Consider the following 24671-nt stretch of genomic DNA (forward strand, 5'->3'; position numbering starts at 1 on the left):
ACACATACACAGCTTCTCTGGTGACTCAGTCAGTAAAGAATCCACCTGCAATACAGGAGATCTGAGTTTGATGCCTGGGTTGGGAAGATCCCCTGGAGGAGGGCATGGCAACCCACTCCAGTATTCTTGCCTGGAGAATCCCCATGAACAGAGGAGACTGGTGGGCTGCAGTCCATGGGGTTGCACAGAGTTGGACACAACTGAGCAACTAAGCATAGCACAAACATACACACGCAATATAATACTGCTCCGCCATAAAAAAAAAGATGAAATCTTGCCATTTGAGAAAACATGGATGGACTTTAAGGTATTTTGCCAAGTAAAGTAACATACAGAAAGATAAATACTATGTGATTTCATTCATGTATAGATATAAAAACAAGCTGAAGGAACAAAAACAACACATAGAGGGAATTCCCTGGTGGTCCAGTGACTAGGACTTAGTGGTTTCTTTCAGTGCCATGGACCCAGGTTCAGTCCCTGATTGGGAAACTAAGATCCTGCAAGTCATGAGACACAGCCAAAACAAAAAACAACAGATACAGAGAACAGAGTAGTGGTTACTAGAGGGAAGAAGAAGTAGAGTGAAACAGGTAAAGAGGGTTAAATGTATGGTAGCAAGTGGAAACTGAATTTCTGGTAATTAACACACAATAGTATATACAGAATTGGAGAAGGAAATGGCAACCCACTCCAGTGTTCTTGCCTGGAGAATCCCAGGGACAGGGGAGCCTGGTGAGCTGCCGTCTATGGGGTCGCACAGAGTCGGACACGACTGAAGCGACTTAGCAGCAGCAGCAGTATATACAGAAGTCAAAATATAATGTACAGATGAAACTTATCTAATGTTATAAAGCAATATTACCTCAAATTTAAAAAAGGGATTGTGAAAAAATCTATTTGACCTTGGGTTTGGTGACGACTTTTTATATACAACCCATGAAAAAAATTAAATTGGACTTCAGTATAATGAAAAACTTGTGTTCTCCAAAAGACACTGTTAAGAGAATGAAAAGGCAAGCTACACTTAGAGAAAATCTTTGCAAAACACATATCTGTTAAAGGACTAGTACCCAAAATATAGAAAGAATTCTTAAAATTCAAAAATAAGAAAATGAACAACTCAATTTAAAACAATTTAAAACTAGCCAAAGACTCAAACACCTCACCAAAGCTACACAGATATCAAGTAAGCATATCAAAGAATTTTCATCATGTGTCATTAGAGAATTGAAAATTAAAACAACTATGAGATACCACTTACATACCTATTAGAATGGTCACTGACAATACCAAATGATGGTAAGAATGTGGAGCAATAGGAACTCTCATGCATTACTGGTGGGAATGCAAAATGATCACCATTTTGGAAGACAATTTGGCATTTTCATATACATATAAACAGATTCTTACCATATGATCCAGCAGTTATGTTCCTTGCTATTTAACTAAGTTAATTGAAAACTTGTGTCCATACAAAAACCTGCACACAAGTGTTCATTACAGATTTACTGGGCTTCCCTGTAGCTCAGCTGGTAAAGAATCCACCTGCAATGCAGGGGACCCCGGTTCGATTCCTAGGTGAGGAAGTTTCACTTGAGAAGGGAATGGCTACCCACTCCAGTATTCTGGCCTGGGGAATTCCATGAACTGCATAGTCCATGGGGTCACAAAGAGTCAGACATGGCTGAGCAACTTTCACTTTCACTCATAATTGCCAAAACTTAGAAGCAACCAATAGGTCCATGTATCAAACTTTGATAAACTTATAAAATGGAATGTTATTCAGCATTACAAAGAAATTAGTTATCAAGCCGTTTAAGACATAGGGGAACTATATTCATATATTGCTAAGTGAAAGAAGCCAAAATCTGAAAAGACTGCATACTATATAATTCCAACTGTATGACATTCTGGAAAATACAAAACAATAGAGAAAACAAAAGACCAATGTTCAATAACCAAAAAACAAACACTCTAATTTAAAAATGGACAATGAATTTGATGCCTTTCCAAAGAAGGTATACAAATGGCTAAAAAGCACATAAAAGATATTCAACATCATTAATCATCAGATCAGATCAGATCAGTCTCTCAGTCGTGTCTGACTCTTTGTGACCCCATGAATCGCAGCACGCCAGGCCTCCCTGTCCATCACCAACTCCCGGAGTTCACCCAGACTCACGTCCAATGAGTCAGTGATGCCATCCAGCCATCTCATCCTCTGTCGTCCCCTTCTTCTCCTGCCCCCAATCCCTCCCAGCATCAGAGTCTTTTCCAATGAGTCAACTCTTCGCATGAGGTTGCCAAAGTACTGGAGCTTCAGCTTTAGCATCATTCCTTCCAAAGAAATCCCAGGGCTGATCTCCCTCAGAATGGACTGGTTGGATCTCCTTGCAGTCCAAGGGACTCTCAAGAGTCTTCTCCAACACCACAGTTCAAAAGCATCAATTCTTCATCGCTCAGCCTTCTTCACAGTCCAACTCTCACATCCATACATGACCACAGGAAAAACCATAGCCTTGATTAGACAAACCTTTGTTGCTTCCTGACCTGCATACAAATTTCTCAAGAGGCAGGTCAGGTGGTCTGGTATTCCCATCTCTTTCAGAATTTCCCACAGTTTATTGTGATCCACACAGTCAAAGGCTTTGGCATAGTCAACAAAGCAGAAATAGATGTTTTTCTGGAACTCTCTTGCTTTTTCTGTGATCCAGCGGATGTGGGCAATTTGATCTCTGGTTCCTCTGCCTTTTCTAAAACCAGCTTGAACATCAGGAAGTTCACAGTTCACATAGTAATGCAAATCAAAATCACAATGAGATACCATTCCATATCCATTAGAATGGCTATTATTTTAAAAAAATGAAAGACAAGTGTTGGTTAGGATGTAGAAAAATTAAATCTCTTGTGCATTGCTGGTGGGAATGTGAAATGGTACAGCTACTGTGGAAAGTAATTTAAAAATAGAATTACCGTATGATCCAACAATTCACTCCTAGGTGAAAACCCAAAGGAATTGAAAGCAGGGACTCAAACAGATGGGGCTTCCCAGGTGGCTCAGTGGTAAGGAATCTGCCTGCCAATGCAGAAGACACAGCTTCAATCCTTGGGTCAGGAATATCCCCTGAAGAAGGAAATGGCAACCCACTCCAGTATTTTTGCCAGGGAAATTCCATGGGTAGAGGAGCCTGGCGGGCTACAGTCGTTGGGCTCACAAAAAAGTCGGCCACAACTGAATAGCAACAACTCAAACAGATGCTTGCACATCAATGTTCAGCAGCAGCATTTTTTTTTGCAACTGTCAAGAAGGAGAAACAACTGAAGGGTATATCAATAAATGGATAAACAAAATGTGATATATACATACAATGGGATATTACACATTACAAATATAAAAAATATAATATTACAAATATAAAAAAATTCTGGTACATGCTACCACATGGCTGAACTTTGAATGAATATGCCGAGTAAAACAAGCCAGGTACATATTGTATGATTCTACTTATATGAAGTATCTAAAATAGAGAAATTGATAAAGACAGAAAATATTAATATAATAGAAGTTACCAGGTGCAGGGATAGGGTGGGAGAAATGGAGTATTATTGTTTATACAGTTTCTATTTGGGTTGACAAAAAATTTTTGGAAATTGAGAGTGATGGTGATTATACATAATTGTGAATGTCCTTCAGTTCAGTTCAGTTGCTCAGTTGTGTCCAACTCTTTGTGACCCCATGAACCGCAGCACACCAGGCCTCCCTGTCCAACCCCCCAATTTACCAAACCCCCGGAATTTACCCAAATTCATATCCATTGAGTCGGTGATGCCATCTAACCATCTCATCCTCTGTTGTCCCCTTCTCCTCCCACCTTCAATCTTTCCAAGCATCAGGGTCTTTGCAAATGAGTCAGCTCTTCGCATCAAGTGGCCAAAGTATTGGAGTTTCAGTTCAGCATCAGTCCTTCCAATGAACACTCAGGACTGATCTCCTTTAGGATGGACCGGTTCGATCTCCTTGCAGTCCAAGAGACTCTCTGGAGTCTTCTCCAACACCACACTTCAAAAGCATCAATTCTTCGGCGCTCAGCTTTCTTTATAGTCCAACTCTCACATCCATACATGACCACTGGATAAGCCGTAGCCTTGACTAGACAGACCTTTGTTGGCAAAGTAATATCTCTGCTTTCTAATATGCTATCTGGGTTGGTCATAACTTTCCTTCCAAGGAGTAAGCGTCTTTTAATTTCATGGCTGCAGTCACCATCTGCAGTGATTTTGGAGCCCAGAAAAATAAAGTCAGCCGCTGTTTCCACCGTTTCCCCATCTATTTGCCATGAAGTGATGCAACCGGATGCCATGAACTTTGTTTTCTGAATGTTAAGCTTTAAGCCAACTTTTTCACTCTCCTCTTTCACTTTCATCAGGAGGCTTTTTAGTTCCTCTTCACTTTCTGCCATAAGGGTGATGTCATCTGCATATCTGAGGTTATTGATATTTCTCCCGGCAATCTTGATTCCAGCTTGTGTTTCTTCCAGTCCAGCGTTTCTCATGATGTATTCTGCATATAAGGTAAATAAGCAGGGTGACAATATACAGCCTTGACGTACTCCTTTCCATTGCTTAATTTAAAAATTTTAAAAATATCAGTCGTTGCCAGAGGTTTGGTTGAAGGGAGAAAGGGATGAATAGGAGCACAGGAGATTTTTTTAGAGCAGTGAACCTATTCTCTATGATACTGTATTAGTGGATATATGTCATTATACATTGATCAAAACCCATGTATAACACAGAGTGAACCCTAATGTAAACTATGAACTGTAGTTAATAATAATTATTCATCACTATTGGCTCATCAACTCTAACAAATTTACCACACTAAGTGCAAGATGTTAATAATAGGGAAAACCATATATGTAGCCAAGGGTGGGAAAGAGGTATATGGGAACTCTCTGTACTTTCTGCTCACTATTTCTGCAAACATAAAACTGTTTTAAAAATAAGGTCTATTAATATTTTTAAAAATCTTGCCTCAAATTAAGGAATCAATAAATAACTATTTGGACAAGAAATGCAAAAAAGCAAAATGGCTGTCTGGGGAGGCCTTACAAATAGCTGTGAAAAGAAGAGAAGTGAAAGCAAAGGAGAAAAGGAAAGATATAAGCATCTGAATGCAGAGTTCCAAAGAATAGCAAGAAGAAATAAGAAAGCCTTCCTCAGAGATCAGTGCAAAGAAATAGAGGAAAACAACTGAATAGGAAAGACTAGAGATCTCTTCAAGAAAATTAGAGATACCAAGGGAACATTTCATGCAAAGATGGGCTCGATAAAGGACAGAAATGGTATGGACCTAACAGAAGCAGAAGATATTAAGAAGAGGTGGCAAGAATACACAGAAGAACTATACAAAAAAGATCTTCACAACCAAGATAATCACGATGGTGTGATCACTCACCTAGAGCCAGACATCCTGGGATGTGAAGTCAAGTGGGCCTTAGAAAGCATCACTATGAACAAAGCTAGTGGAGGTGATGGAATTCCAGTTGAGCTATTTCAAATCTTGAAAGATGATGCTGTGAAAGTGCTGCACTCAATATGCCAGCAAATTTGGAAAACTCAGCTGTGGCCACAGGACTGGAAAAGGTCAGTTTTCATTCCAATCCCAAAGAAAGGCAATGCCAAAGAATGCTCAAACTACCACACAATTGCACTCATCTCACATGCTAATAAAGTAATGCTCAAGATTCTCCAAGCCAGGCTTCAGCAATACGTGAACCATGAACTTCCTGATGTTCAAGCTGGTTTTAGAAAAGGCAGAGGAACCAAATTGCCAACATCCGCTGGATCATGGAAAAAGCAAGAGAGTTCCAGAAAAACATCTATTTCTGCTTTATTGACTATGCCAAAGCCTTTGACTGTGTGGATCACAGTAAACTGTGGAAAACTCTGAAAGAGATGGGAATACCAGACCACCAGACCTGCCTCTTGAGAAATCTGTATGCAGGTCAGAAAGCAACAGTTCAAACTGGACATGGAACAATAGACTGGTTCCGAATAGGAAAAGGAGTACGTCAAGGCTGTATATTGTCACCCTGCTTGTTTAACTTATATGTAGAGTACATCATGACAAACGCTGGACTGGAAGAAACACAAGCTGGAATCAAGATTGCCGGGAGAAATATCAATAACCTCAGATATGCAGATGGCACCACCCTTATGGCAGAAAGTGAAGAGGAACTAAAAAGCCTCTTGATGAAAGTGAAAGTGGAGAGTGAAAAAGTTGGCTTAAAGCTCAACATTCAGAAAACGAAGATCATGGCATCCGGTTCCATCACTTCATGGGAAATAGATGGGGAAACAGTGGAAACAGTGTCAGACTTTATTTTTCTGGGCTCCAAAATCACTACAGATGGTGACTGCAGCCATGAAATTAAAAGACGCTTACTCCTTGGAAGGAAAGTTATGACCAACCTAGATAGCATATTCAAAAGCAGAGATATCACTTTGCCAACAAAGGTCCGTCTAGTCGAGGCTGTGGTTTTTCCTGTGGTCATGTATGGATGTGAGAGTTGGACTATGAAGAAGGCTGAGCGCCGAAGAATTGATGCTTTTGAAGTGTGGTGTTGGAGAAGACTCTTGAGAGTCCCTTGGACCTCAAGGAGATCCAACCAGTCCATTCTGAGGGAGATCAGCCTTGAGATTTCTTTGGAAGGAATGATGCTAAAGCTGAAACTCCAGTCCTTTGGCCACTTCATGCGAAGAGTTGACTCATTGGAAAAGACTCTGATGCTGGGAGGGATTGGGGGCAGGAGGAAAAGGGGACGACACAGGATGAGATGGCTGGATGGCATCACTGACTCATTGGACGTGAGTCTGGGTGAACTCCGGGAGTTGGTGATGGACAGGGAGGCCTGGCATGCTGCCATTCATGGGGTCGCAAAGAGTTGGACACGACTGAGCAACTGAACTGAATTGGTATTAAGGACTAATGTACAGTAGATGACCGTTGAATTTAACTATTAATAAGTGATAATTATTACTAATCACAGTAATTATTATGTTTAATGTGGGTCTTATATCTTATTTGTCTTGATATTTCTCTTGGTAATTTACAGTGATACTTAGTGACTGTTTATCATTATGTATATATATTCAAGTAAGCAGTATATATCTGCTATATGTATTAGTCAGGATTCATTTGTTTAAAAGTGACATAAGCCAAACTCAGATTTTCTCAAACAAAAATAGGAAATTTATTAGCTCACATGGCTGAAAAATCAGGCCCATGGGGCAGATATTTATGATTTCTCCAAACATGTATCTCTCTCTAGTAAAATCCTGAGGACTTTTGTCTGGCTTTGGGAGAGGCCCAGCCATCAAGCATGGCAAGGCAGAAGTTTCAAAGAATTAATGTCTCTGAAAGCAGTCAGAAAACAATGATTATGGGGAGCTGGTGAATAACTCCACCAGCTTTGCCAACCATCTGCAAAGACACTAGTCTAGCATGAATGGCAATCCCTGGAGTTGTGCCATGTCACGTCTGCATCCATATAGAGAGACCCTATCTGTGGCTATCTTGCATATTTTGATCAAAGAATTAAAGCTTAGAAAGGGGTGATCTTACCAGGAACATTGCTAATAATGGTGAAAAATTAAAACAGCCTAATCCATATAAGCATTGGTTAGTAAATGGGATCTAGCAGATTTTTTAAAATGTGATAAATCTATATGCAATGGGAAGGTATATGCATATGTAAGATAGAAAAGGAAGGGTATAAAAATTGTGTTTACTTTATATTTACATTTGTATTTAAATGCATCCCTATGTTTTGGTATTGCCTCAAGGGGACTGTGACTAATGTAATGAGCCCTAGGATAGAATTCTCACTGCTATGTCTCCTGATGCCAATCTCCAGGATAAGAGGCCCTTTGAAAGTCTTATGTAGGCTTTCAGTGAAGCTTCCTGTCATCTGTGTAACTCAGGTCCAGGATCATGCCACTCATGTTTTAATAACTAGAGCTGCTAGACATAGTCCTAGGGGAAAAAAGAATAGGGTGAAGATTAAATGTAAATGTGCAATGTTGAGTGTTATTTTACCACATGATGGCCAGTCTTGCTCTGTGAAGTCAGCTAGGAATTGGGATCACATCTGTGCGATAACTGGTGCCCAAGTTCTGAATTCTCTAGATCAGTGTACCTGTCTGCCAGTTCTGACTCAACTTCTCAACTAGACCTAATGGTTAGAAATTATGCCTTTGGTCTGTACACCATGGAATCATTGACAAGGCTCCCAATTTGATTGTCTTCTTTCTGTGTTTGAATTGATCACACACACACACACACATACACACACACACACACACACACAGACACACACACACACACATTGCACCCTACCCTTGGCCAAGAAAGCCTCATGTTTAGTTTGAATCATCTGTCTGACTATATTTTTCTACGTCTTTGTGAATGGGAAGTACACATTCATACTTCAGTATATTTGATGTGATTGTAAAGATTATGGATCCTCAAAAACTGATGTTCCAGTGATAATTTTGGTTGTTCTTTTTTAGGTAGAAACTTGAGACCCAAGGAAATAAATTAATTGGAATTTGATGGATTTATTTTTGCTATTTGAGAAAATAGCAAAGCTCTTGAAAAAAAAAAAAATCTAGCTAAGAAGTTGCAGGAATTCTCAGTTGAAACTAAAAGATTGTCCAAAGTTCTTTGGCAAAAAAGTGAAGCGGACCCAACCTGATGCTAAATAGCTGCTTTATATATACAGTTAGAATAATATCAGTTTGTTCAAGATATGGCACAAAAGGTTGATTTTTAAATCTCTGACTGAGAGGGGAATGGGCTTCCCTGGTGGCTGAGCAGTAAAGAATCCACCTGCAATTTAGAAGACAGGTTTGGTTCCTGGGTTGGGAAGATCCTCTGGAGAAGGAATTAGCAATCCACTCTAGTATTCTTGCCTGGGAAATGCCATGAACAGAGGCACCTGGCGGGCTACAGTCCATGGGGTGGCAAAAGAGCAGGACATGACCTAGCAACTAAACAACAATAAACCAGGGACGTTCCAGTTTAATTAATTACATGTATGCTATCATGTTTAATTATTTATATTTAATATGTGTATTCTGATGTTGTTTCTTTGCTTTTAAAAATAAGTTCTTCAGCTTTCTAAAAGAATGCTAAACTTGTAACTCTGAATTTGTGGATGAAGCACAAGCTGGAATCAAGATTGCTGGTAGAAATAACAATAACCTCAGATATGCAGATGACACCACCCTGATGGTAGAAAGTGAAGAAGAACTAAAGAGCCTCTTGATCAAAGTGAAAGAGGAAAGTGAAAAAGTTGGTTTAAAACTCAACATTCAGAAAACTAAGATCATGGCATGTAGTCCCATCACTTCATGGCAAATAGATGGGGAAACAATGGAAATAGTGAGAGACATTATTTTGGGGGGCTCCAGAATCACTGAAGATGGTGACTGAAGCCATGAAATTAAAAGATGCTGGATGCTTGGAAGAAAAGCATCCTAGACAACCTAGACAGCTTATTAAAAAGCAGAGACATTACTTTGCCTACAGAGATCCATCTGGTCAAAGCTATGGTTTTTCCAGTAGTCACATATGGATGTGAGAATTGGAGTATAAAGTAAGCTGAGCACCAAAGGATTGATGCTTTTAAACTGTGGTGTTGGAGAAGGCTCTCGAGAGTCCCTTGGACTGCAAGAGGTCCAACCAGTCCATTCTAAAGGAGATCAGTCCTGGGTGTTCATTGGAAGGACTGATGCTGAAGCTGAAACTCCAATATTTTGGCCACCTGATGGGAAGAACTGACTCATTTGAAAAGACCCTGCTGCTGGGAAAGATTGAGGGCAGGAGGAGAAGGGGACGACAGAGGATGAGATGGTTGGAAGGCATCACCAACTCAATGGACATGAGTTTGAGTAAACTCCGGGAGTTGGTGATGGACAGAGAAGCCTGGAGTGCTGCAGTCCATGGTGTCTGAACTGAACTGAACTGAATGTAAACCACTGGGTTTCTAGCCCAGCATTTCTCACGATGCATAAAAGTTAAATAAGCAGGGTGGCAATATACAGCCTTGATATATTCCTTTCCTGATTTGGAACCAGTCTGTTGTTCCATGTCCAGTTCTAATTGTTGCTTCTTGACCTACCTGCATATAGATATCCCAGGATACAGGTCAGGTGGTCTGGTAGTCCCTTCTCTTGAAGAACTTTCCAGTTTGTTGTGATCCACACAGTCAAAGGCTTTGGCATAGTCAATAAAGCAGAAGTAGATGTTTTTCTGCAACTCTCTTGCTTTTTTTGATGATCTAACAGATGTTAGCAATTTGATCTTTTGTTCCTCTGCCTTTTCTAAATCCAGCTTGAACATCTGGAAGTTCATGGTTCATGTACTGTTGAAGCCTGGCCTGGAGAATCTTGAGCATTACTTTACTAGCATGTGAGATGAGTGCAATTGTGTGGTAGTTTGAGCATTCTTTGGCATTGCCTTTCTTTGGGATTGAAAGGAAAACTGACCTTTTCCAGTTCTGGGGCCACTGCTGAGTTTTCCAAGTTTGCTGGCATATTGAGTGCAGCACTTTCACAGCATCATCTTTTAGGATTTAAGATAGCTCAACTGGAATTCCATCACCTCCACTAGCTTTGTTCATAGTGATGCTTCCTAAGGCCCACTTGAGACTTCGAATTCCAGGATATCTGGCTCTAGGTGAGTGATCACACCATTGTGATTATCTGGGTCATAAAGATCTTTTTTGAATAGTTCTTCTGTGTGTTCTTGCCATCTCTTAATATCTTCTGCTTCTGTTAGGTCCATACCATTTCTGTCCTTTATTGCGCCCATCTTTGCATGAAATGTTCCCTTGGTATCTCTAATTTTCTTGAAGAGATCTCTAGTCTTTCCCATTCTATTGTTTTCCTCTATTTCTTTGCATTGATCACTGAGGAAGGCTTTTCTTATGTCTCCTTGCTATTCTTTGAAACTTTGCATTCAAGTGGGTATATCTTTCCTTTTCTCCTTTGCCTTTTGCTTCTCTTCTTTTCTCAGCTGGTTGTAAGGCCTCCTCAGACAACCATTTTGCCTTCTTGCATTTCTTTTTCTTGGGGATGGTCTTGGTCACTGCCTCCTGTACACTGTCACAAACCTCCGTCCATAGTTCATCAGGCACTCTATTAGATTTAATTCCTTGAAAATATTTCTCACTTCCACTGTATAATCATAAGGGATTTGATTTAGGTCATAGCTGAATGGTCTAGTGGTTTTCCCTACTTTCTTCAATTTCAGTCTGAATTTGGTAATAAGGAGTTCATCATCTGAGCCACACTCAGCTCCTGGTCTTGTTTTTGCTGACTGTATAGAGCTTCTCCATCTTTGGCTGCAAAGAATATAATCAACCTGTTTCGGTGTTGACCATCTGGTGATGTCCATGTGTAGAGTCTTCTCTTGTGTTGTTGGAAGAGGATGTTTGCTCTGACCAATGCATTCTCTTGGCAAAACTCTATTATACTTTGACCTGCTTCATTTTGTACACCAAGGCCAAACTTGCCTGTTACTCCAGGAATTTCTTGACTTCCTACTTTTGCATTCCAGTCCACTATAAGGAAAAGGACATCTTTTTTTTGGTGTTAGTTCTATAAGGTGGAGAAGGAAATGGCAACCCACTCCAGTGTTCTTGCCTGGAGAATCCCAGGGACGGCGGAGCCTGGTGGGCTGCCATCTATGGGGTCGCACAGAGTCGGACACGACTGAAGTGACTTAGCAGCAGCAGCTAGAAGGTCTTGTAGATCTTCATAGAACAGTTAAACTTCAGCTTCTTCAGCATTATTGGTTGGGGCATAGACTTGGATTACTGTGATATTGAATGGCTTGCCTTGGAATCGAACAGAGATCGTTCTGTCGTTTTTGAGATTGCATCCAAGTACTGCATTTAGGAGAAGGAAATGGCACCCCACTCCAGTACTCTTGCCTGGAAAATCCCATGGACGGAGGAGCCTGGTAGGCTGCAGTCCATGGGGTCGCTAAGAGTTGGACACGACTGAGTGACTTCACTTTCACTTTTCACTTTCATGCATCAGAGAAGGAAATGGCAACCCGCTCCAGTGTTCTTGCCTGGAGAATCCCAGGGATGGGGGAGCCTGATGGGCTGCCGTCTATGGGGTCGCACAGAGTCAGACACGACTGAAGCGACTTAGCAGCAGCAACTGCATTTAGGACTCTTGTTGACTATGATGGCTACTCCATTTCTTCTAAGGAATTCTTGCCCACAGTAGTAGATATAATGGTCATCTGAGTTAATTCACCCATTCCAGTCCATTTTAGTTCACTGACTCCTAAAATGTCAATGTTCACTCTTTCCATCTCCTGCTTTACCACTTTCAATTTGTGTTGATACATGGACCTAACATTCCCAGTTCCTATGCGATATTGCTCTTTACAGCAATGGATTTGTCTTCCATCACCTGTCACATCCACAACTGGGTGTTGTTTTTGCTTTGTCTCTGTTTGTTCATTCTTCCTGGAGTTAGTTCTCTGACCTCCAGTAGCATATTGGGCACCTACCGACCTGGGGAGTTCATCTTTCAGTGTCCTATCTTTTTGCCTTTTCATACTGTCATGGTGTTCTCAAGCAAGAATCTGAAGTGGTTTGTCATTCCTTTCTCCTGTGGAGCAGATTTTGTCAGAAATCTCCACCATGACCCGATCATCTTGGGTGGCCCTCCATGGCATGGCTTATAATTTCATTGAGTTAGATAAGGCTGTGGTCCATGTGATCAGATGGTTAGTTTTCTGTGATTGTGGTTTTCAGTCTGTCTGCCCTCTGATGGAGAAGGATAAGAGGCTTATGGAAGCTTCCTGCTGGGAGAGACTGACTGAGGGGCTGAGGGGGAAACTAGGTCTTATTCTGATGGGTGGGGCCATGCTGGGTAACTCTAATCCAATTTTCTGTTAATAAGTGGGGCTGTGTTCCCTCCCTGTTATTTGACCTGAGCCCAAACTATCTTGGAGGTAATGAAGATAATGGCCACCTCCTTCAAAAAATCCATGCATGCACTGCTACACTCAGTTTATCTAAATCCCCATCCAAGATATCCAAAGTCCCATCCAAGATATCATCGAGTTCATAGTCCAGGATCTCTTGGCAATGGGAAAGTGAAAGCGAAGTCACTCAGCCATGTCACTAAGTCTTGTCTGACTCTTTGGGACCCCATGGACTATAGCCTACCAGGCTTCTCCGTCCATGGGATTTTCCAGGCAGGAGTACTGGAGTGGGTTGCCATTTCCTTCTCCAGGGGATCTTCCCAACCAAGGGATCGAACCCAAGTCTTCCACATTGCAGGCAGACGCTTTACCCTCTAAGCCACCAGCAATGGGAAGTTCTCTCCATTATATGCCTCCTTTTTGTATGATCACCTAGAGTCTAAGAAAAGTTCTATTCCTACCCACAGTGATAGATTTGGAACAGAAAAGGAAGATAGAGGGAACACAGCATGATCATCATTTCCACAGAAGTAATCAAGTCCTTTTGGTTGGGGATCCTGAAGATACCTGTCCTGGTGATGAACCAAGTCCCTGATTTGGCTCCAAGAGGAACTCCCTAGTGTCTAAGACTTCTAGTTCAGGGAGCTGCAATTTCTTGCCCACCAACCCCTGAAGCCACATCTGAAAGGCATGGAAGAACAGGCCTTTCTTGGGTACCATGCAGTTTATTTATGCAGCCAGATTCCTGTTGGAGCATGTTTACAAGTCTGGAGGTTGCTTAGAGAGGCAGGTACTACATCTGAATCATACTCACACTTCCAATTCCAATCAAATACCACAAGATCCTTCATCTCCTTGACCCACTCTATGTTTGTACCACCTTAATCTTTTGGTAAGAGCTTAATTCCCAGCAATATCAATATCAGCCTGTTTATCTGTCTATCCTCATTTGCTCAATTCTAAAGTATGCACAAATAATTTCAGAATGACTACCTCACTACCTCTACTATTATTAAGTAATGTTTAATATTTCTTTATAGTCCTTTTTGTCCTTGAAATATATTCTACTAAGGGTGTATGTCAAAGCCCTGTATTCAAAAGTCACTTGGATTAATTATTTCTGTTCTGTGTGGTTATCATTTTGACACATGCTGAGGTCCATTTGTTTCTGTTTGTATTTGATTTCAGGGTTTCCCCATGCTTTCTGATTTATCGATTATTTTGGCCAATAGAAATACCAGTGAAGACACATCCCTCAGAAAAGGAGATTATAAGGAAAGGGTTGATTTCCTTACTGTTTATGGCATATTTCTACACCTTTTCCCAAATAGGCAAAAGACTCAAACAGAGATTTGTGAATTAATAGCACCTACTTCATTGCACTATTCTGAGAAAATAAGATGCTAGATTATCACAGTGGTTGGCCACACAGTAAGTCCTAAATAAATGCTAATATAATAATGACCTTTGTTCTCAGAACTAATCTTAAGAAAGGGATATATCATTTTTCACATTTCAGATTAGACAAATTTTTAAACTATTTTTCATTATACTGGCAATATGCAATATTGGTGACAGTATCATTAAGAAAATAACTATCATCATATGCTTTTGTGGAGGAATCACTTACTATCTTTTGGCAGACAACTTATCAAAAACCTTAAAGTTGTATAAACTCATACTCAACAATTGCATTTTAAGGCAATTACCATAAAGTGAAAGTGAAAGTCACTCAGTCATGTCCAGCTCTTTGAAATCCCATGGACTATACAGTCCATGGAATTCTCAAGGCCAGAACACTGGAGTGGGTAGCCGTTCCCTTCTCCAGGGTATCTTCCCAACACAGGGATTGAACCCAGATCTCCTGCATTGCAGATGGATTCTTTACCAGCTGAGCCACAAGGGAAGCCCAATTACCATAAGGGTGTAATCAAATAAATGTGACAAGATATATGTACAAGGGTGTTTGCAAACCAAGAAACTAAAAAGAGCCAGAAATAAACTATGTGTCTATCTGTAAAGAACTGGCCAGGTGAATTATGATGCATCCAGCCTGTTTCAGTTTTCTTTAGACCCACTGAATAATTCAACTGTTTTAATGTCTTTCTACCATCAACATTTAAGAAGGGAAATAATTCTAATTTTGTTCTTTTTAGAACAAAATGAAAGCTACAAGCCATTTCCAGTAACATTCCCCACCCCTCCAAACCCTCTCACTCCTGTCTCAGAGAAAGACTTCCATGGATTCAGATGTTTCCCTTCAGAATGAATGTGTTTTTCACCTCCTGGGTCATAGGTCACCTACATAAGTCCATAAGCTTTTCAACTAAGAATGATCTAGAAGAAAAAGTTTGCTCAGAATTTCATCCAATAAGATAAAAGTAATACTGACTGCAACAGCCCCAGGGTATCCAGAGCTTGCATCTTTTATAGTGTCTCCCCAGGTTTCTGTCCACCAAAATTGATAGCTTTTTATCCTAGTTCAAACCTATTATATCAGAAGATGTAGGGGCATTATCTCTCTTTCATATATATTTCATTTTAAGACTCAGGAAGAAAGGAGTTGTTCAAACTAACATTGGCTCAACTGTTTCTCTAACACTGAGACAATTCTAATAAATTAGAATATTCTTCTGCCAGGTTTCTGATGACCTGAATCACAAAACTATCTTTTAATTCATGAAAATTCTCATTATCTTAACTCTGAATATGTATATGGTTTTGGTTGCTTTTTTTTTTTTTTTTTTTACAGTAAGAGAAGAAAGCATCTGTAAGGGAAATTTCCCAGACTCCTGTTCACTATCATGGTCTCAGCTGTCACATTAGACCCCCACAATCAGAACGTGAAATACGTCACTACAGCATACTATAGAATCCTCTGCTGCTGCTGCTGCTATGTCGCTTCAGTCTTGTCCGACTCTGTGCAACCCCATAGACGGCAGCCCACCAGGCTCCACCGTCCCTGGGATTCTCCAGGCAAGAACACTGGAGTGGGTTGCCATTTCCTTCTCCAATGCATGAAAGTGAAAAATGAAAGTGAAGTCACTCAGTCGTGTCTGACCCTCAGCCACCCTATGGACTGCAGCCTTCCAGGCTCCTCCATCCATGGGATTTTCTAGGCAAGAGTACTGAAGTGGGGTGCCATTGCCTTCTCCGTAGAATCCTCTACAGCCTTTAAAAGAGATGATGTAGATCTATATGTATTGATGTAAAAATATACACCAGGTAAAATTTTAAGTTAAACAACTTGTAAGCAACAATAATATGGTGTTACCCTGTTTCTTATGGAGAATCTAGAAGGATATATGATAAAATGCTATCTGGAATATTCCTTAAGCTAATTATTTTTATTGCAATTTATTGTCTCTGTATTTTTTCCCCCCTAAGGAAATTCTTGTTTTATTTATGTATTTATATGGACTCCTTACACAAATAACATTCCTGTTCTCCTAAGGGTTTCTTCTTCCAATTTATAGTCTCTGTATTTTTAATCTTATTGTTTTATTTTTATAACTATTGAGGGTTTTTTCCTAATCTTAATCATTCGTGACTTTTATTACACCAGTCCATCTCATTTTATAGCATTTTATCTCAGCATCTTCTTTGTATGTGTACTTAGCAAATTTCACCTCCTTATTTGTAAAAAATGACAACTGTTAGGTCCCATTTTGCCAATTTGGAGGTACAAAATAAGTTCACATTTCCTTCTAAGGTTTCAGCTAAATGATTTGAGTCTGCATCTTCCCTTGGCAGAGAGACCCTTTGATGACATCGTATGTACCTGGGATCCTCTTTCTGGTCTAAGGCATCAGACCAGAGCTGGAAGCTAGGCTATGGGGCAAGACGGGTTCCTGTCTTCACTCCACCAGATCCAACACAGCAGTTTTCTTTGGCAACCATTTCGTACTACCCCTTTCTCTCCATGTGATGATTTATCCATTTCTTAGGATGTATTCCCATATACTAATCTGCTGAGCAAGTCTATCTGTAAAACAATTTGACAGTCTTTCTTGTAGGAACAGATCAAAGGGGGATGTAGCTTTCTATCACCCAATAAACGAGATGTTTCTTTGGTTTTGACTTTTTTAAAAATGTGTGGCCTAAAGTTTGCCCTAAGATAATCCATTAATAGCTAGAAATCTGTTCTTCAAGTGTTTTTTTCAATCCCAAATGCACTCCCTTTAAATCTGAGAATACAAAACATACAAATTGATATTTTCTTTCATTAAGGTAAGACCTTCCTCAAAAGCAATAATCCCTCAGTTATAATCAACAGGTCAAATAAATTGGACTCCAGTATAAATCTAATGGTGCCCTTATTCATAAGGATTGCTTCAGACTCTATATTTTAGCTGATTTCAAGTGAAGCATCTTTTTTTTTTTTTAAGTGAAACATCTTTAGAGCTGGCATTAAAGCAAGATCATCACTGCCAATGTTTAGAGGTGATCTGGAGTTAACAAAGACCTCCCTGTGGATTTTCCACACATGGCAGAGAAGGTTCCCCTACCTGCTTTTGCAAATACCTTCACTGCCTACATCATTCGAGTCTTCTCAGTTTTGTGTCTGTTGGTTATACACTTTACTAACTTTGGCTCATCTCCATGGGCCTTAAAAAATATAGTATTAACTCCCTTTATGAAAATTCATTTTATGTTGGTTTACTTTAACTGCGTAGTTTTTTTTTGTTCTTTTAGCACAATACTCTCTACAAACTTTGTTTTAATTTTTAAACCTAATTTTATTTATGTATTTCTTTATCATTTGCTGTGCTGGATCTTTGGTGCTGCATGTGGTCTCTCTCTAGTTGAAAAATTATTCACATGGTACATACAGGTATGAAAGTGAAGTTGCTCAGTCGTGTCTGACTCTTTGTGACCCCATGGACTGTAGCCTACTAGGATCCTCCATCCATGGGATTTTCCAGGCAAGAGTACTGGAGTGGGTTGCCATTTCCTTCTCCAACATACAGGTATAAGCCAATTCAATTACACTTTAGAACTTAGGGTCAAACCACAGGATATGGAGGCTAATGTGCAACTATGTAGATTATCTCATACAAACTGTAGTGCTTTGAGATTTTTTCTTGGGAACTAGCATGGTACCTATGGCTTCTTCATCCAACTGAAAATTCCAACTGACCCAGTTAAAACACGCAAAGTGTTTTAATGGTAAAGCATACAGAAATGTATGGAGGTGGTTACACAAAGCCAGAGACATAGTCTGCTCTCAAACAAATGTACAGCCTCCCAGATTCCCACAAGGATTAGCATCAGCACTGAGAGAGGATTCCACCAGGCCCAGGAAATTTCTCTTCATCCCTCTGTTCACCCCCACTCCCACCATTCTGTACCTGCTTCCAACTGCTCTGAACACAACCTATTCACCAGGAGCAAGTAACAGATGCAGACAACCCCAGCACGTTTTCCAGTGTTCACTGTGAGATGAGGAAATGAGAGGTCAGTTTCCCAGGCACAGCTTTCCTTCGCAGGCCCCAGCTTCAGGCCCATCAGTTTAGTCCTGCAACATGATCAGGCAGATGGGATGAAATGGCATTTAAGATTTAAAAAATGGTAACCAGGAAGTGCAGAAGGAGACAGATGCTCTCACCTGACTCGTTTTTAGGATAGTGAAACTTACTGTATAGATTCCATAAGTTAATGTCTTGCCAACTGGTTTGGAGATGATCATTATTTTATTTAACTATTTGTTTAATTTTGGCATGTCTTCTAGCCCTGCCTGTAGTATATAATAAACAATGGAATCTGGTTCAGAGTCTGCCCTGTGCCTGTTTTACAACCTGTTCATAAAAGCAAGACTTCATAAAAAGAGACCACAAATGATAGAGGAAGAATAATTTAATGGTTTTATAAATGTATACAGTTTACTTTTGACCAATTGCTTAGAAGCAAGGTGGGAGAGAGGATCAAGAGGGAGGGGGTATAGGTATACTATGGCTGACTCATGCTGAGGTTTGAAAACAACAAAATTTTGTAAAGCAATTATCCTTCAATTAAAAAATAAATAAATTTTTTAGAAAGGAAAAAGATTTGAAATTGGAGGCGGGGAGAATCACAGATTTTCTCATATTGGTCACAAATAGTGATTTGAAGGAAAGATTAAAAGTAAAATATAATTTCTTAATTTAATATGAACTATGGTGACACTTGGCCTTAAGAACCAGGTGAGCATCCGCCTTGGCCCACAAAAACACAATACAGGGATGGAAGACTTGTTAGCAGTGTCAGGTAGGGACAAGCTTCAAATGACCAAACAAGTCCCTGGAGAAAACTTTGTCACACACAAGCATTTTATTGTTTGCCCAGACGGTTATTTTATTAGCTGCTGTGAACATGTATTGAGCAGCATATAGAAATAAATGGTTTCTATTATGTTTTGGAGACAGTAAGTTCTGGTGTTAACCAGACTGTCTTGGAAGTTGCCTTATTTGTGGGATGTTAGCAATCCCCAAATAGTTGAAAACCACTGCTTCATAGTAGTAAATAATTAAAACAATGCAAAATTTTCTCCTTCTGCCTCTTTTTCCCCGAGAAAATGATGTGTTGTTTTCTCTTTGGGGGTCTGTGAATTCACAAAACTTAAATCACCTCTGTACTCTGTGACTCATACTGTTTTCAGTTAATATCATCTGGTCTTGTTCTAGTTTTTATTATTGTCTAGTTCAGATTTTGGAAATTAGTTCTCAGTCATTAACAGAGAAAAATTAAATGATGGCTTTTGGCTGAAAAAAGAGGAGCATCTGTGGGGAATCTACTAAGATTATGACACAGTCATGCCGTCCAACAGAGACAGAAGTGTGACAAGATGTCCCAGAAAAGTATTTTGCTGGGACAGGGGTGGCATATTCCAGAAGGGCTGGCCTTTCTTGGACTCCACTGCATCAACCCTATCATTCATTCTGCTTAAACAGAAACCTGTAATACCTCCATTTCTGTCTCTATCAAGGAATGAAATCTTATATATCCTTAAAGATTTGTATTAATAAATTAAGATTTATATTAATAAATATATTAAATTAAGATTTATATTAATTAAATATAATTTAATTGGATTTATGTCAAATCTATTTAAAAAGATTATATATAATCTATTTTTCTTGTGTTGTTGGAAGAGGGTGTTTACTATGACCAGTGTGTTCTCTTGGCAAAGCTCTATTAGTCTTTGCCCTGCTTCATTCTGTATTCCAAGGCCAAATTTGCCTGTTACTCCAGGTGTTTCTTGACTTCCTACTTTTGCATTCCAGTCCCCTATAATGTGAAGGACATCTTTTTTGGGTGTTAGTTCTAAAAGGTCTTGTAGGTCTTCATAGAACCGTTCAACTTCAGCTTCTTCAGCATTACTGGTTGGGGCATAGGCTTGGATTACCATGATATTGAATGGTTTGCCTTGGAAATGAACAGAGATCATTCTGTCATTTTTGAGATTGCATCCAAGTACTGCATTTCAGACTCTTTTGTTGACCATGATGGCTACTCCATTTCTTCTAAGGGATTCCTGCCTACAGTAGTAGATATAATGGTCATCTGAGTTAAATTCACTCATTCCAGTCCATTTTAGTTTGCTGATTCCCAGAATGTCAACATTTACTCTTGCCATCTCTTGTTTGACCACTTCCAATTTGCCTTGATTCATAGACCTAACATTCCAGGTTTCTATGCAATATTGCTCTTTACAGCATCGGACCTTGCTTCTATTACCAGTCACATCCACAGCTGGGTATTGTTTTTGCTTTGGCTCCATCCCTTCATTCTTTCTGGAGTTATTTCTCCACTGATCTCCAGTAGCATATTGGGCACCTACCAACCCGGGGAGTTCCCCTTTCAGTATCCTATCATTTTGCCTTTTCATACTGTTCATGGGGTTCTCAAGGCAAGAATACTGAAGTGGCTTGCCATTCCCTTCTCCAGTGGACCACATTCTGTCAGACCTCTCCACCATGACCCGTCTGTCTCAGGTGGCCCCACATGGCATGGCTTAAGTTTCATTGAGTTAGACAAAGCTGTGGTCTGTATAATCAGATTAACTAGTTTTCTCTGATTATGGTTTCAGTGTGTCTGCCCTCTGATGCCCTCTCGCAACACCTACCATCTTTCTTGGGTTTCTCTTACCTTGGACCTGGGGTATCTCTTCACAGCTGCTCCAGCAAAGCGCAGCCACTACTCCTTTCGTTGGACGAGGGGTATCTCCTCACGGCCGCCCCTCCTGACCTTGAATGTGGAGTAGCTCCTCTTGGCCCTCCTGCTCCCGCACAGCTGCTGCTCCTTGGACATGGGGTAGCTCCTCTCGGCCGCAAAGCCTTTGACTGTGTGGATCACAATAAACTGTGGAAAATTCTGGAAGAGATGGGAATACCAGAACACCTGACCTGCCTCTTGAGAAACCTATATGCAGGTCAGGAAGCAACAGTTAGAACAGACTGGTTCCAAATAGGAAAAGGAGTATGTCAAGGCTGTATATTGTCACCTTGCTTATTTAACTTATATGCAGAGTACATCATGAGAAACGCTGGGCTGGAAGAAGCACAGGCTGGAATCAAGATTGCCAGGAGAAATATAAATAACCTCAGATATGCAGATAACACCACCCTTATGGCAAAAAGTGAAGAGGAACTAAAAAGCCTCTTGATGAAAGTGAAAGTGGAGAGTGACAATGTTGGCCTAAAGCTCAACATTCAGAAAACAAACATCATGGCATCCAGTCCCATCACTTCATGGGAAATAGATGGGGAAACAGTGGAAACAGTGTCAGACTTTATTTTGGGGGGCTCCAAAATCACTGCAGATGGTGATTGCAGCCATGAAATTAAAAGACGCTTACTCCTTGGAAGGAAAGTTATGACCAACCCAGATAGCATATTAAAAACCAGAGACACTACTTTGCCAACAAAGGTCCATCTAGTCAGGCCTATTGTTTTTCCAGTGGTCATGTGTGGATGTGAGAGTTGAACTGTGAAGAAAGCTGAGCACTGAAGAACTGATGCTTTAGAACTGTGGTGTTGGAGAAGGCTCTTGAGAGTCCCTTGGACTGCAAGGAGATCTAACCAGTCCATCCTAAAGGAGATCAGGCCTGGGTGTTCATTGGAAGGACTGATGCTAAAGCTGAAACTCCAATACTTGGGCCACCTCATGCAAAGAGTTGACTCATTGGAAAAGACCCTGATGCTGGGAGGGATTGGGGGCAGGAGGAGAAGGGGACAACAGAGGATGAGATGGCTGGATGACATCGCGGACACTATGGACATGAGTCTGAGTGAACTCCAGGAGTTGGTGATGGAAAGGGAGGCCTGGCGTGCTGTGATTCATGGGGTCACAAAGAGTCGGACATGACTGAGCGACTGAACTGAACTGAATCTATTTTTATAATATATAAAAATTTTATATTACATGAAATAGATTATATTAAATCTATTAAAATTTATATTAAATTAAGATTTATATTAATAAATTAAACTACAGTTTATATTAATAAATATATGTTTTTTTATTATATATATATATAATTGGAGAAACAAAATTCTGAAAAGTGTACTACTTCAAGTCAAATGCTCATGTCACAGAGAAAACTTAAAAACATATGACCCTCTAAAAATGAGGGTCCCATGAATTCTCTAATATGGTTTCATTTACATAGAGTCAAAGGAAGCATGAAGATCCCCAAATGTGGTTGTAAAACATCACATATTTTGTAAAGTTGGAATAAAATTGGCATCATACAATCATCCTTGCTATTCTACTACGATCTTTTCATCTGATATCTGACAATGACTGAAGGATGCAGTTTATTTGGGTTCAGCTTTTCAAGAAAGGATAGAAATCTTTTTTTTTTTTTTTTTTTGCAGTTAGACTTACACAGTTGATTTTTTCTTTTTTTGGAATGGGATGTCCATCTTAGCTTTATTTCCTTAGTAGGAAACTTTCTGCCATAGAAAGTGCTGGCACAGTGGAAAAGAGAGTTTTTTTATATTTTAGTTCCCTCTCCCTTTTTTAAAACAAAATACTGCATGCCAACTTGTAGGCAAAGCTCCGAAAGCCCTAATTTTCCTTTCTGAATCCTCAGTTGCCAAGAATGGCATTGACAAGGAGAGATCTATTTTACACACACAGCCAGCCAGGTTTCCTCTCAATTGCTGGTAACATCTGGTATCCCTCAGGGGTCTATTTGAGACCCATAATTTTTGTTTCCATGTAAATGATTACAAATATCTCTTTCCAAATACCCTGCTTCTTCCAGACTTTTCATTACTATTGGCACATCATTGTAAGAAAATGAGTAAGACAATTCCCAATTCCACAGCTGATGTCTCTGCCTCACAAAATGATAATCAGCAGGAACACTGGTTCCTAAGTAGTGGTCTGAACTAGTGATTCTAATACAGAATGTAAGATAATTGCTTTTCTTAGGAACCATCAATTTGCTGCTCTCTCTTCACTATTCCTTGTGGATCCAAGACCCCTCTCCAGGGACGTGCTTGGCTTTCAATATTGTGGGGAATTTTTTTTTTTGACAATGCAAGTAATTTGGAAAAAGACCACCCAATCTTAATTTACTTCTATGTTTTCTTTCTCTATTGGCAGGAAAACCAAATTTTCAAACCAGTATCTTACTAAGGCCTGGGAAAATATTTAACCATAATGGATATGCCAACTCCTGACTCCTGAGTGAAAAAAAAAAAGTCCTTTAGCCACTAGATACATTCAGGTTGGAGAAATAAAGACACTCCTTGTGAGGTGTCTGCTCTATGAGCACCTTGGAAATGCTACCAGCCTTTTTACTGAGTTGTAGGAGAATTCTAAACTCAATTCTAAAGTCTCCAGAAACATATCAAAAGTCAATATTTACATGCATGTGTCTTTAATGACAATCAGAAAATACAGATTTTAAGACAGAAAAAAAAAAATATGTCTGAGATCTCACTGTGCCTGAGATTCAGGGCTTATAGATCCTACTTGACATCTGTGGACCATCTTCCTTAATTACCAAGAACGCCCAGATATTCCAGTGTGTTCCGAAGGGCTTGCAATGTACCACTTCTTGAAGAGTGGTCTGAGAACTGTGCTCACCTGAGTGTCTGTAACCCTTTTCTCCTTGTGACTTTTCATTAGATCGAGGCAAGAGCCTGACGCACACTCAAGAGCAGGAGTGGTCATTCTGTCTCTTCCCCTCTGGAATGGGAGTACCATGAAGGCAGGGTCCTGATCCTGGTGGACACAGTGGTCTCCCCAGTACCTAGAACAGACACGCACACCAGGAGTTCAGTACCTGTTCAGTGAAGGAATGAGAGAAGACTTTAGGACTGATGGATCATTGAATCAGTGTTTCAGTCACTGACTGAAGCATTGATCATCAGATGCTTCTCTGTGGGGTAATCTATACGTGTAGGAGCAGTTCTGAGGAGGAGCAGAATAAGTGGACAGAACAGACTTAGCAGAGGAGATAAGACTTGAGCTGGCCATTAAGGCAGAGGAAGATCCCTGTAAGTAGAAGGCTCTCCACAGAGAAGGACAGAGGGAGGCGATAAGAGCCAGGGCCCAGGAGTGAAAGAGAGACCTCTTCGCTCTTCACCTTCTCCACAACCTGTCTCAACAATGCAAAGTCTTTAAATTTTTTTTACTTTTTTAAACTGGGGTTCAGTTGCTT

The sequence above is a fragment of the Bos indicus genome, chromosome 10 (genome assembly GCF_029378745.1).
Source record: "Bos indicus isolate NIAB-ARS_2022 breed Sahiwal x Tharparkar chromosome 10, NIAB-ARS_B.indTharparkar_mat_pri_1.0, whole genome shotgun sequence".
Lineage (NCBI taxonomy): Eukaryota > Metazoa > Chordata > Mammalia > Artiodactyla > Bovidae > Bos > Bos indicus.